The 11,743-nt window shown below is 47.2% G+C and overlaps 1 long non-coding RNA gene across 1 annotated transcript; it reads right to left on the bottom strand.

The window, feature by feature from the left end:
• Positions 1-308: 308 nt before the first annotated feature.
• Positions 309-1,034, bottom strand: LOC311237701. Its single transcript, XR_014620304.1, has 3 exons — positions 926-1,034; positions 648-796; positions 309-492 (listed from the first exon to the last, which is right to left on the bottom strand). It is a non-coding gene; the product is annotated as an uncharacterized lncRNA (long non-coding RNA).
• Positions 1,035-11,743: the final 10,709 nt, after the last annotated feature.

Consider the following 11,743-nt stretch of genomic DNA (forward strand, 5'->3'; position numbering starts at 1 on the left):
TGCATCTCTCAGACTATACTAATCTTTCTTGCAAACACAATCTAATCCTTATTGCACATCACATATAATCAATGCTTGCTACTGTCCAATGACATGACATGACAAATGATTATTTCCCAGCTTTTTTTTAATTTAATTTGTGCATAAATATAATACTTCTTTTTCTTTAGCCGTTTCAGATATATCGCGTACAGGTGCTTTGTGGCGTGGTGTTGGGGATACTTAGGACGCAGAGTGAGGGTAGTAATCCCTTCCTGTGTAGTGGTTCGAATCCGCACCGAATTTCCGGATGCTGATGGTGTCTATACTGGCTTCAGACCGGTACAAGATTGAAGCGTGACACATAGGCGGAAACCGCTTCTTCCATGGAAGGCCTGTCGAACTGTGCGCACAGATGTTCTGGGATGGGAATCGCCTCAACCACCTGGATATATGGTTGGGGGTCACGAATGACGGAGTCAAACAGGAGCTCCATAAGCTGGTTGACATAGTCTGTAAATGAGAAATTGTTATTTGTTTTGTCATGTTAAAAAGGTTATTATTTATTCAATTTATTGTTATTAATGCTGTTCCACTGTAAGTGGAAATATTTTTCTATTTATATAGGTCATGTGTGTGCAATAATAAATGTTGATATTTTGACTTACTGACTGTCGGAGCGATTTTCCTTGGTTTTATAGTGTGCCCACCCTTTTTGGCCTTTGGAAAGCTCATCTTGTAAGCCGGGGCTCCCGAAGCGTCTGTCGCTTGCTGGCGATTTGAGTTTTCATTGAAATGCATTGCAGCTAGGTATAGTCTGAAAGGAAAATTTCGATAAGCACAAGCAATATATTTGTAGTTGATCTGAGGTTATCTAATGCAACATAATGAGTTATTTGACAAATCAGGAGTCCATAATTAGTCATTTGTACACAATATAAAATACCTGCAAAGCATTCCAATGTATGAAAAAACAACGTTTTTTGGGGCAAAACGTAAAATCACACTGTGATAGGACTCCAGTGAAGACGTTTGATGGTGTGGACTTAGTTTGGCGACATCTTTGATGATCCTTGTGTTTAGCAGAACCTTCTCGAGCTGGTGGGCCGGTTTTGAGTCTAAAGTAAAAAAGAAATTGCATTCAGATATTTCATTAGAGTATATTACAGTAGATTAGAATTATTCAAGCAAGTATACATTTGTAAATCACACCAATCTAGAATGAGGACATAAATAAATATGTTGAGTATATATTCATGATGAAAGACAGACAGACATACCAGGTTTAACCCACTTGCTACTATCTCTCGATACACGGTCAGCATGAAGACAACGCGGATAGAGTGGTTCTTCGTCGTGTTCATGTACATTCATCATGTGATTGATGATGAATTGGAGGTGGGGGGGGGGGGCACACTGTATAAACAAGTAAAACTGTACATTGAGGGGGGGGGGGGGGGAGACACTATACAAACAAACAAAATTGTACATTGGACTATTGACAAAACCATACTAGGTAAATGACTGTACATTGGAGGGGGTTGGGTTAGGATATTTACAGGGGCCAGTGTTGAATTGCAGTCTCCCGTAGGTGTCCCTTGAGAGAGGTTTTGAAAGTGGGTAGTGATCCACATTCATTTACAGCTTTGGGTGAAAGCGGTGAAAGGAAGGGCCAATCTACACAATCCTGGGTCACATTATTACATTACATCACACTGAGTTACAAACCTACCTTGACTCTTGACATGTGACCGTAGTGTTTTCATAGACAGCTGTGTACCAACAGAACGTATCTTTGGGTTGTCTGTCTGGCAACTGATGTCCCTTGAAGCTGGAGGCAGGCGTACATTGGCGCTGGAACTTGTGGCCTAAGAATGACCAAATAGTAAAACAATTACAATATAATCCAAGCCACAAATATAACGTTACCTTGTTTACCTCTCACTAGTTGTGTTTTTTTATTGAGCAGTTATGACTAGCTTGCTTCAATAGTTTTCTATAACGTTACTTTATAAAGAGCAGCAGTTATATACAATAACGTTAGATTGTATTTATGATAACATATCTCACCCACCCCCCAAGGTTCCCTCCCACATACAAACAGTGAACGTAGCTAGCAACAGTCAGTAAGTTAGCTGGCTAATTACGACATATCTACTTACTACTTGTGTCGGGTCGCGTATTGTCTACTTACTACTTGTGTCGGGTCGCGTATTGTCGGTACAACTCCTTTGTTTAGCACCAACATGGATACCACGCCAGCATCAAAAATACCTTGATTGGCAACGTCCTCGGTGGAAAAATGTGCAGTACAAACCCGAGTATTAGACGTTGCGACAGAACTTGGAGGGTCACCAAAAACGAACTTGTTCCATTGTTGGCGAAGTTCGGCATCAACGGGAAAACCGTGCAAAGACGTATTAGTAGCTTTACAGCCAGGAACAGAACATGTTCTGCGGGGGTTTGCTCATCGTGGAAGATAGGCGAGTGACGGCATTCCTGTTTCTAGGTTGTAGGTCTAGGTTGTAGGTAGCAAGAATGGGGGCGGGCATTAGCTCCAACCACAGAGCCAATCGCATCACCGTGCGCTATCCACAGCGCCCAGTGACGTGCTCAGGGACTTCAAATCAAAATGACCCGATTTACTAGAGGCACAGAGGGGTTGGGCTGTAACTGAGCAATTCGCCAATATGGTATTTAGGCCCAAAAACACATTGATACGAACTCCTATTACTATAATACAATGCTAGAGACTGAAAAATGACATTTATAATGCATGGGACCTTTAAGGGGAGCTTAGTATTCCTGCCTCTGAGGAGCTTGTCGCAGCTCATGCGCTCGCTCGGCCAATCAGAGCGTAAAACGGCAACGGGGAAACCGAACGGCGTTGTAATAAGCATAGACGCGGCCCTGCTACCTCCAGGCTTTGCCCAGGCCTCAGCATGCCCTGCTACCTCCAGGCTTTGCCCAGGCCTCAGCATGCCCAGCTACCACCAGGCCACAGCATAAATCAAGCAGCTGGTCAACCTGCAACAGTCTCTACAAACAACCTGTTGTTAGAGCTCCAGTCTGGATTTAGAACATCACATTCCACAGACACATGTTTATTATATCTGACAGACCAAATTAGAACAGAGGTGGACAAAGGTAAATTCGGTGGGATGGTTTTATTAGATTTACAAAAAGCCTTCGACACCGTTAACCACAACATACTTTTATATAAACTGAAGGCTATGGGTTTTAACAGTATATCCTTAAGGTGGATGGAGTCATATCTGAGAGGCAGGAAACAAGTAGTGGAGATTAATGGGAGCATCTCCTCCTCACTCCAACAGACGTGTCACTGAAAGGTAGGCTACAGACAGCTCAGAACAAATGAGTTAGACTGGTTTTAAAACTCCAACCCAGGACTCTTTCACAGACACATTTTAACAGCCTCAAGTGGCTCAGGGTTGTGGAGAGGGTCTCTCAATTAAAACTCTGCATGGTACACAAGATACTCTGGAATACTGTCTGTACCTCAGTGGATATTTTAACAGGGTTAGGGATGTACACGGACACGCCACCAGGGGGAGCCCTACAGACCTTGTCCCAGTGAGATGCAACAGAGTAATGGGCCAAAACTCATTCCTGTATTCAGCAGCAGTACTATGGAATAACCTACCAATGGAGTTGAAGTCCATAAGCCCCTTCTCCACTTTTAAATCATCTATAAAGAGGTGGATCATGAGTAGCAGAAGCTGGGAGTAGATAACAAAGGGATTATATTATGTGTCTTTCCTTTTGTTCTTTTGTTGTTTGTAAAATGGATTACAACTGTATTTATGTATGTATTAATAGTATTGAATAGTTGATCAATTGATTGATTGAAGTTGTCTGCAATATGTCATCGTTCCCCCCCTCCCCCTCCCTGGTGTGGCGGGCTCACCCATGCATATCCACAGACTCTAATCATGGTATTAGTCTATACCACACATCCTGACACACAGACACTAGAAACAGCCAGGTCCACACAGCAGGACATGACTCCACACAGCAGGACATGACTCCACACACCAGGACATGACTCCACACACCAGGACATGACTCCACACACCAGGACATGACTCCACACACCAGGACATGACTCCACACACCAGGACATGACTCCACACACCAGGACATGACTCCACACACCAGGACATGACTCCACACAGCAGGACATGACTCCACACACCAGGACATGACTCCACACACCAGGACATGACTCCACACACCAGGACATGACTCCACACAGCAGGACATGACTCCGCAATGATGAAGGACCGCAATGGAAACAAGCCTATGGCTTTATTGTGTTATTTAATCCTATTAGTAAATGGTGGGCTGATATGTATACCTGTTCAATTGTATATGTGTTATTCATTTAAATCAATAAACGATTCAATCAATCAATCAATCAATACTCTGTATGATAGCATGTACAACAGTGCTGTATATACCGCACATTTACATTTGTATCTTTATATTACCGCATATATATAGACCCATATTAGTCTGATACCTACACATAACCCCTCTATATACTTGCTTGTACACCTGCACATAGAATAATTTTTTATTTTTTTTTATATATCAAACAAACTATGCTAGGCTATATGTTAGCTATAATGACCAAATAGAGAAACTACCACCACCTAAAGAATGCTTATTATATGTTGTTTTATCCATTATCCATCCTTATATATGACTGACGGCACCACACATGTGAACAGTAACAATGCAATTAAACTGAAGTCAAATCAGTGGTGCTTCCGCCAGGCGTGATTCTTCCATCGCGCGGGGGCACTCGCGGCCGATATGGCCGGGCTGTTGACAGGTGTAGCAGATCAGCCTCCCATCCTCGCTCCGGCGGGGTAGTCTGCGCGGGGTAGAGGGCCCGTCTCCCCTCCGTCGGCTTCCGGCGAAGCCTCTCGGGGCCGTGTCTCGCTCCTGTTGAAACGCCCGGAAGAGCTGTTCCATGCGCGCGCCCAACCGCTCCTGGCCGGTGAAGAGCTGTCGGATGGATTCCTGGAGTGCGGCTATGTCCAGAGATGGCTTGTGTCTTTCCACGACGATGCCGCGTATCATGCCCCCGCCGGCACCCCTTGTGGGGGGCAGGACCATCTCCTCTTCGGACCAGTCTATCGCCGCCTGCAGTACCTGAGGAAACGGCCGTGTACCGTCCTCCCTCATGTACTTCCGCATTTCTCTCCTCAGGGCCTCGTCTCTGAGGCCCACCACAAACCGCTCCTGCAGCAGGGCGGTGGCGTCGGCGACCAGTGTAGGCGCCCGACGTCGTAGGCGACGGATCCTTTCCTGCAGGTCATAGGCGAACCGGCGTACGGTCTCGCCGGCGGCCTGTCTTCGGTCGAAGAACTCCCCCAGCCGAATGCTGACCAGGACCTTGTCCCCATAGGTTTCTTTGAGTATCTTGAACAAGGCTTCCATGTCGGGGGTAGTCCTCTCCTTCAGGAAGCGTACCGTCTGCTTCGCCTCGCCTTTGAGGTGGAGCTGTACGACCTCCGCTTGCTCCTCCGCGGGCACTCGACTGGCACGGAGGTGGGTCCTCATTGCCTGGGTCCTCCACAGGCAGTTCCCCCCTCTCTTGTTCACCTCCAAACTCGCTGCACTTCCGCTCTCGTTGGACGTACACCACCGGGAGGGGCGCTGGAGGGAGCTGTTGGATCACGGCCGGTGCCAAGGCAAGCGGCGCTCGGCGTCCGGCCTGCTCCCGCTGTTCGTGCTGGGTCTTTTCCAGGGCCAGCGCCTGTCGGTCCAGGAGGCCGGCGTGTGTGTGGGTTCTGTTCGCCAGGGCCTCCACCTGTGCGGTCAGTTTCTCCATGCGTTCGGCCTCCTCTTTCTTTACCTCGGCGGCGGCGTCCTCGCCGTCTCGTTGCTCCTTTAGGGCCGCCTGAGTGTAGCGCTTCTCTAGGAGTGCCTGGTTGATCAACTCCTTGATCGCTTCGGCCTGCTGCTTTAGCAGTGCCGCCTGAGTCTGACACTGCTCCTGCAGCTGCTCAAACTTCGCCGCCATCTCTTGCGCGGCGTGGGTCTCCTTCTTTGACATCGTGGGTCTCTCTACGGGTCTCGGTCAAGGGAGTAAGTTAGGATGTTGATCCTGTTCGTGACGCCAAATGTAGCAGGGTGGATTATCCCTGCTTCGTGGGAACGGTTGCTGGCAGTCAGGAGGTAGCTGGACACAGTAGAACTCTGTCTGACTGCACCCTCGTCTTTGGGCCTGGGGCGTCGACTGGAGGCTGGTAGTGTGAGTGGATGGGGCCCGGGATTTACCAACCTGGTCTGGTACTCTGGTCTTCCTTCCCTGCAGCAGGGCGGTCAGCAGTACTCCCCAACACACTCCCACTCCTCCCAGTTGCTCCTTAGACCCTCCCACACCTCGTGACTGAATTGTAATCAAATACTCTGAGTTCCCCCCGCAAGCAGTACCCTCCCTCAATGACCCTAGTTTTTGATAAAAAAAAAAAATTTGCAAAGACATGTGACACTAAGAGACAAGTAGAAATAAGATGGATTTATGTTGTTATTGTTTGATCTGTGATTTATTGTATTTCATGTATGTGTTTCACAGTTCTCACTGTCCGGATTTGAAAGAAATCCCACCAGTACTATAAAGAACGTGTTGCTGTCATCATCGCATAAGAGGGAATTACACTAGGGCTGCATAGTCTTCGGTGAGTTTGATGTACCCATATCCATATGTCTCGCGATGGTCTGTTGATTGTCTGCTTCTGATGTCATTTACTCCCACATGCACAATGACTGTATGTGCAGACGGATAGCGCGCCACAATAGTTGGAATATGTTTAATTATATCAAGGACTTTTGCACCAGAAAAGGAGTATGGAGATGCCCTTGGGAATCGGGACGTTTCTTACGATGGAATCACCCACGAGGATGTATTCGGGAGGAGAAAAGAAAGAGGGCTTGCCATCACTTGCCGCAACAGTAGCAGGAGGAGGTGGAGGACTAGCAGCAGCTAAGCTAGCTGTAGCAGCGTTAGCCAGGGAACAAAATAAGTACCCGCCAACCGCCAATGGCGGGCAGATTTAAGGTTTGGTGAGTAACAATGAGAGGTCTGCCCGCCACCTGGCGTGTAACAAAATAGTTCATATCGATACTCTTATTTTTAAAATCCTGTGCCGGGTCTCATTTCCGGCCCAAGCGCAGCTCCAGTCATAACATCTATGGCTCCGGCAGCTAGCAACGTTCGGTTAATATCGATACTCTTATTTTGAAAAACCCCGTGGCAACTCGACGAGTCATATCCGCCCAGTCCGTGCTGTCTGCATTAAGCAGAGGAGCAGGGCTACACAGCAGTGCGCCTATTTTGCGACCCGAAATAAGTCTGTTTCTTTTTTTTCTCACAACGGGTCAAATGCATCTAACATGCTTTGCATCGTCGCCATTCCTTTATGCCCACATCGCCCACCTACCCAACCTCCTCCAATGTACAGTTTATATGTCAAATGTATATACACACTTTTTGTATCACAAACAGTACTGTATTTGCAAATCTGGTATGTCATAAATGTATAGATGTAGCAGTACTGTCTATCTGTATGTCGTGTGTGTCATATGATGAATTGAAAATGGGGGACCCTGATGTAAACAAGACGTAAGTCTTTCTCTGGTCTGCATCCCCTTAACAATTGTATGTATTAATTGAGCTGTACTGTACTGTACCCATTCTGCAATCTGTTAATAAACTTTTCAATCAATCAATCAATCCCCCCCTCATCCGCAGTAGTGTCCCCCCCCTCATCCGCATGCGCAGTAGTGTCCCCCCCTCATCCGCATGCGCAGTAGTGTCCCCCCCCCCTCATCCGCATGCGCAGTAGTGTCCCCCCCTCATCCGCATGTGCAGTAGTGTCCCCCCTCATCCGCAGTAGTGTCCCCCCCTCATCCGCATGTGCAGTAGTGTCCCCCCCTCATCCGCATGTGCAGTAGTGTCCCCCCGCATCCGCAGTAGTGTCCCCCCCCCCCCCCATGCGCAGTAGTGCTTAGCGAGCCAAAAGTAACCTCGCCCTCGATCCGCTCCACAACATCTTCCTGAATGACTGACACACGCTTTGTGTGTTTCTAGTGTAAAGTGTCTCTGTGACGGAACTCTACTGGACCAAGGCTTTCTACTCAAACATCTGGATCAAAACCTTCTTCTTGTGGAACCAGACAGCAGACTGGACACCACAACATCTGTAAGTACAAACATGTAAACATTGTTTCCTCTTATTGCTCCTCCTTGCAGAAGCGGCGAGAAAGGAGCCTTGAAGTTGTACAATCCCAGTTTAATTGTAGAAAATGCCAAATGTTTTCCATGTTTGTACTTTACCGTCTCCATGGCAACTAACTGCGAGCATCTGCAGCGACGTGATTCTGTTCACAATGAAATGTTACATTTCTCCCGATACCGGGAGCTCCCGCTGTTAGCTCGATCGTCGCTGTAGCTTCAAGTCCACTTTTATTATCACATACGGTACAAGTACATTACAGTGAAATGCTTGGTTCTGTATGAGCCTCCTGAGGTTGTGCTTCATACAGTAAACATGAACCAAATCAACACAATCTGGACGGAGCTCAACGAGGCGCACAGCACGGCGCCATCTTGTTGACGTTCATCCTCAACGACTTGGGTCATAAAGGAGAAAAGAGCTGCAGACGTAGTACAAGAGTTTGACTGTTTTACTATTGATCATTAGTTTGTAATGTGTTGTTCAGATCAACATAAGCATAATATATATAACTAAATAAATAACGTATTTAGTTAACACCTTATTTCACATGTATGTGCACAGAGGTAACTACTAAGACAGACCGATATGACCAAATTGTGACGACCCTCCCCCACACTGTTTACTTGCTCTGCGTGTTTCATTGTTTCACAGGATTGGTGGCAGAGCTGGGGAGGGTTATCAGAGTGTGTCCCAGGCCTTTATACATGCAGGCTTCCTTTAGTGTCCCAGGCCTTTATACATGCAGGCTTCCTTTAGTGTCCCAGACCTTTATACATGCAGGCTTCCTTTAGTGTCCCAGGCCTTTATACATGCAGGCTTCCTTTAGTGTCCCAGACCTTTATACATGCAGGCTTCCTTTAGTGTCCCAGGCCTTTATACATGCAGGCTTCCTTTAGTGTCACAGGCCTTTATACATGCAGGCTTCCTTTAGTGTCCCAGGCCTTTATACATGCAGGCTTCCTTTAGTGTCCCAGGCCTTTATACATGCAGGCTTCCTTTAGTGTCCCAGGCCTTTATACATGCAGGCTTCCTTTAGTGTCCCAGGCCTTTATACATGCAGGCTTCCTTTAGTGTCCCAGGCCTTTATACATGCAGGCTTCCTTTAGTGTCCCAGACCTTTATACATGCAGGCTTCCTTTAGTGTCCCAGACCTTTATACATGCAGGCCTCCTTTAGTGTCCCAGACCTTTATACATGCAGGCTTCCTTTAGTGTCCCAGGCCTTTATACATGCAGGCTTCCTTTAGTGTCCCAGGTCTTTATACATGCAGGCTTCCTTTAGTGTCCCAGGCCTTTATACATGCAGGCTTCCTTTAGTGTCCCAGGCCTTTATACATGCAGGCTTCCTTTAGTGTCCCAGGCCTTTATACATGCAGGCTTCCTTTAGTGTCCCAGGTCTTTATACATGCAGGCTTCCTTTAGTGTCCCAGGTCTTTATACATGCAGGCTTCCTTTAGTGTCCCAGGTCTTTATACATGCAGGCTTCCTTTAGTGTCCCAGGCCTTTATACATGCAGGCTTCCTTTAGTGTCCCAGGCCTTTATACATGCAGGCTTCCTTTAGTGTCCCAGGCCTTTATACATGCAGGCTTCCCAGAGTAGACGAGTGCAGCCGGGGGAGGAGTCAGAACGTTGAACACTTCAGATTTGATGACAGCCTCTCGCCTAGTCTCGCATGGCAGATATCGCGTTCACGTTACCACACACACACACCTGTCCAGCTCATTATAATGCGAGGGCCGTGTGCAAAATTAGATTAGATTCAAATGTATTGTCATCACACAGCACACTAGACTGTATTAATATACCATATTTATATACCATCTTGTTGCACGCTCCTGCCCACCGCAGTGCGCACACACAACACACACACACTGCTGAATAATTCTGTTTTGCATCAATCATCTATAAAGAGGTGGATCATGAGTAGCAGAAGCTGGGAGTAGATAACAAAGGGATTATATTATGTGTCTTTCCTTTTGTTCTTTTGTTGTTTGTAAAATGGATTACAACTGTATTTATGTATGTATTAATAGTATTGAATAGTTGATCAATTGATTGATTGAAGTTGTCTGCAATATGTCATCGTTCCCCCCCTCCCCCTCCCTGGTGTGGCGGGCTCACCCATGCATATCCACAGACTCTAATCATGGTATTAGTCTATATCACACATCCTGACACACAGACACTAGAAACAGCCAGGTCCACACAGCAGGACATGACTCCACACAGCAGGACATGACTCCACACACCAGGACATGACTCCACACACCAGGACATGACTCCACACACCAGGACATGACTCCACACACCAGGACATGACTCCACACACCAGGACATGACTCCACACACCAGGACATGACTCCACACACCAGGACATGACTCCACACAGCAGGACATGACTCCACACACCAGGACATGACTCCACACACCAGGACATGACTCCACACACCAGGACATGACTCCACACAGCAGGACATGACTCCACAATGATGAAGGACCGCAATGGAAACAAGCCTATGGCTTTATTGTGTTATTTAATCCTATTAGTAAATGGTGGGCTGATATGTATACCTGTTCAATTGTATATGTGTTATTCATTTAAATCAATAAACGATTCAATCAATCAATCAATACTCTGTATGATAGCATGTACAACAGTGCTGTATATACCGCACATTTACATTTGTATCTTTATATTACCGCATATATATAGACCCATATTAGTCTGATACCTACACATAACCCCTCTATATACTTGCTTGTACACCTGCACATAGAATTTTTTTTTTTTTTTTTTATATATCAAACAAACTATGCTAGGCTATATGTTAGCTATAATGACCAAATAGAGAAACTACCACCACCTAAAGAATGCTTATTATATGTTGTTTTATCCATTATCCATCCTTATATATGACTGACGGCACCACACATGTGAACAGTAACAATGCAATTAAACTGAAGTCAAATCAGTGGTGCTTCCGCCAGGCGTGATTCTTCCATCGCGCGGGGGCACTCGCGGCCAATATGGCCGGGCTGTTGACAGGTGTAGCAGATCAGCCTCCCATCCTCGCTCCGGCGGGGTAGTCTGCGCGGGGTAGAGGGCCCGTCTCCCCTCCGTCGGCTTCCGGCGAAGCCTCTCGGGGCCGTGTCTCGCTCCTGTTGAAACGCCCGGAAGAGCTGTTCCATGCGCGCGCCCAACCGCTCCTGGCCGGTGAAGAGCTGTCGGATGGATTCCTGGAGTGCGGCTATGTCCAGAGATGGCTTGTGTCTTTCCACGACGATGCCGCGTATCATGCCCCCGCCGGCACCCCTTGTGGGGGGCAGGACCATCTCCTCTTCGGACCAGTCTATCGCCGCCTGCAGTACCTGAGGAAACGGCCGTGTACCGTCCTCCCTCATGTACTTCCGCATTTCTCTCCTCAGGGCCTCGTCTCTGAGGCCCACCACAAACCGCTCCTGCAGCAGGGCGGTGGCGTCGGCGACCAGTG

Source organism: Notolepis coatsorum (genome assembly GCF_963971535.1).
Source record: "Notolepis coatsorum genome assembly, chromosome: 12".
Classification (NCBI taxonomy): domain Eukaryota; kingdom Metazoa; phylum Chordata; class Actinopteri; order Aulopiformes; family Paralepididae; genus Notolepis; species Notolepis coatsorum.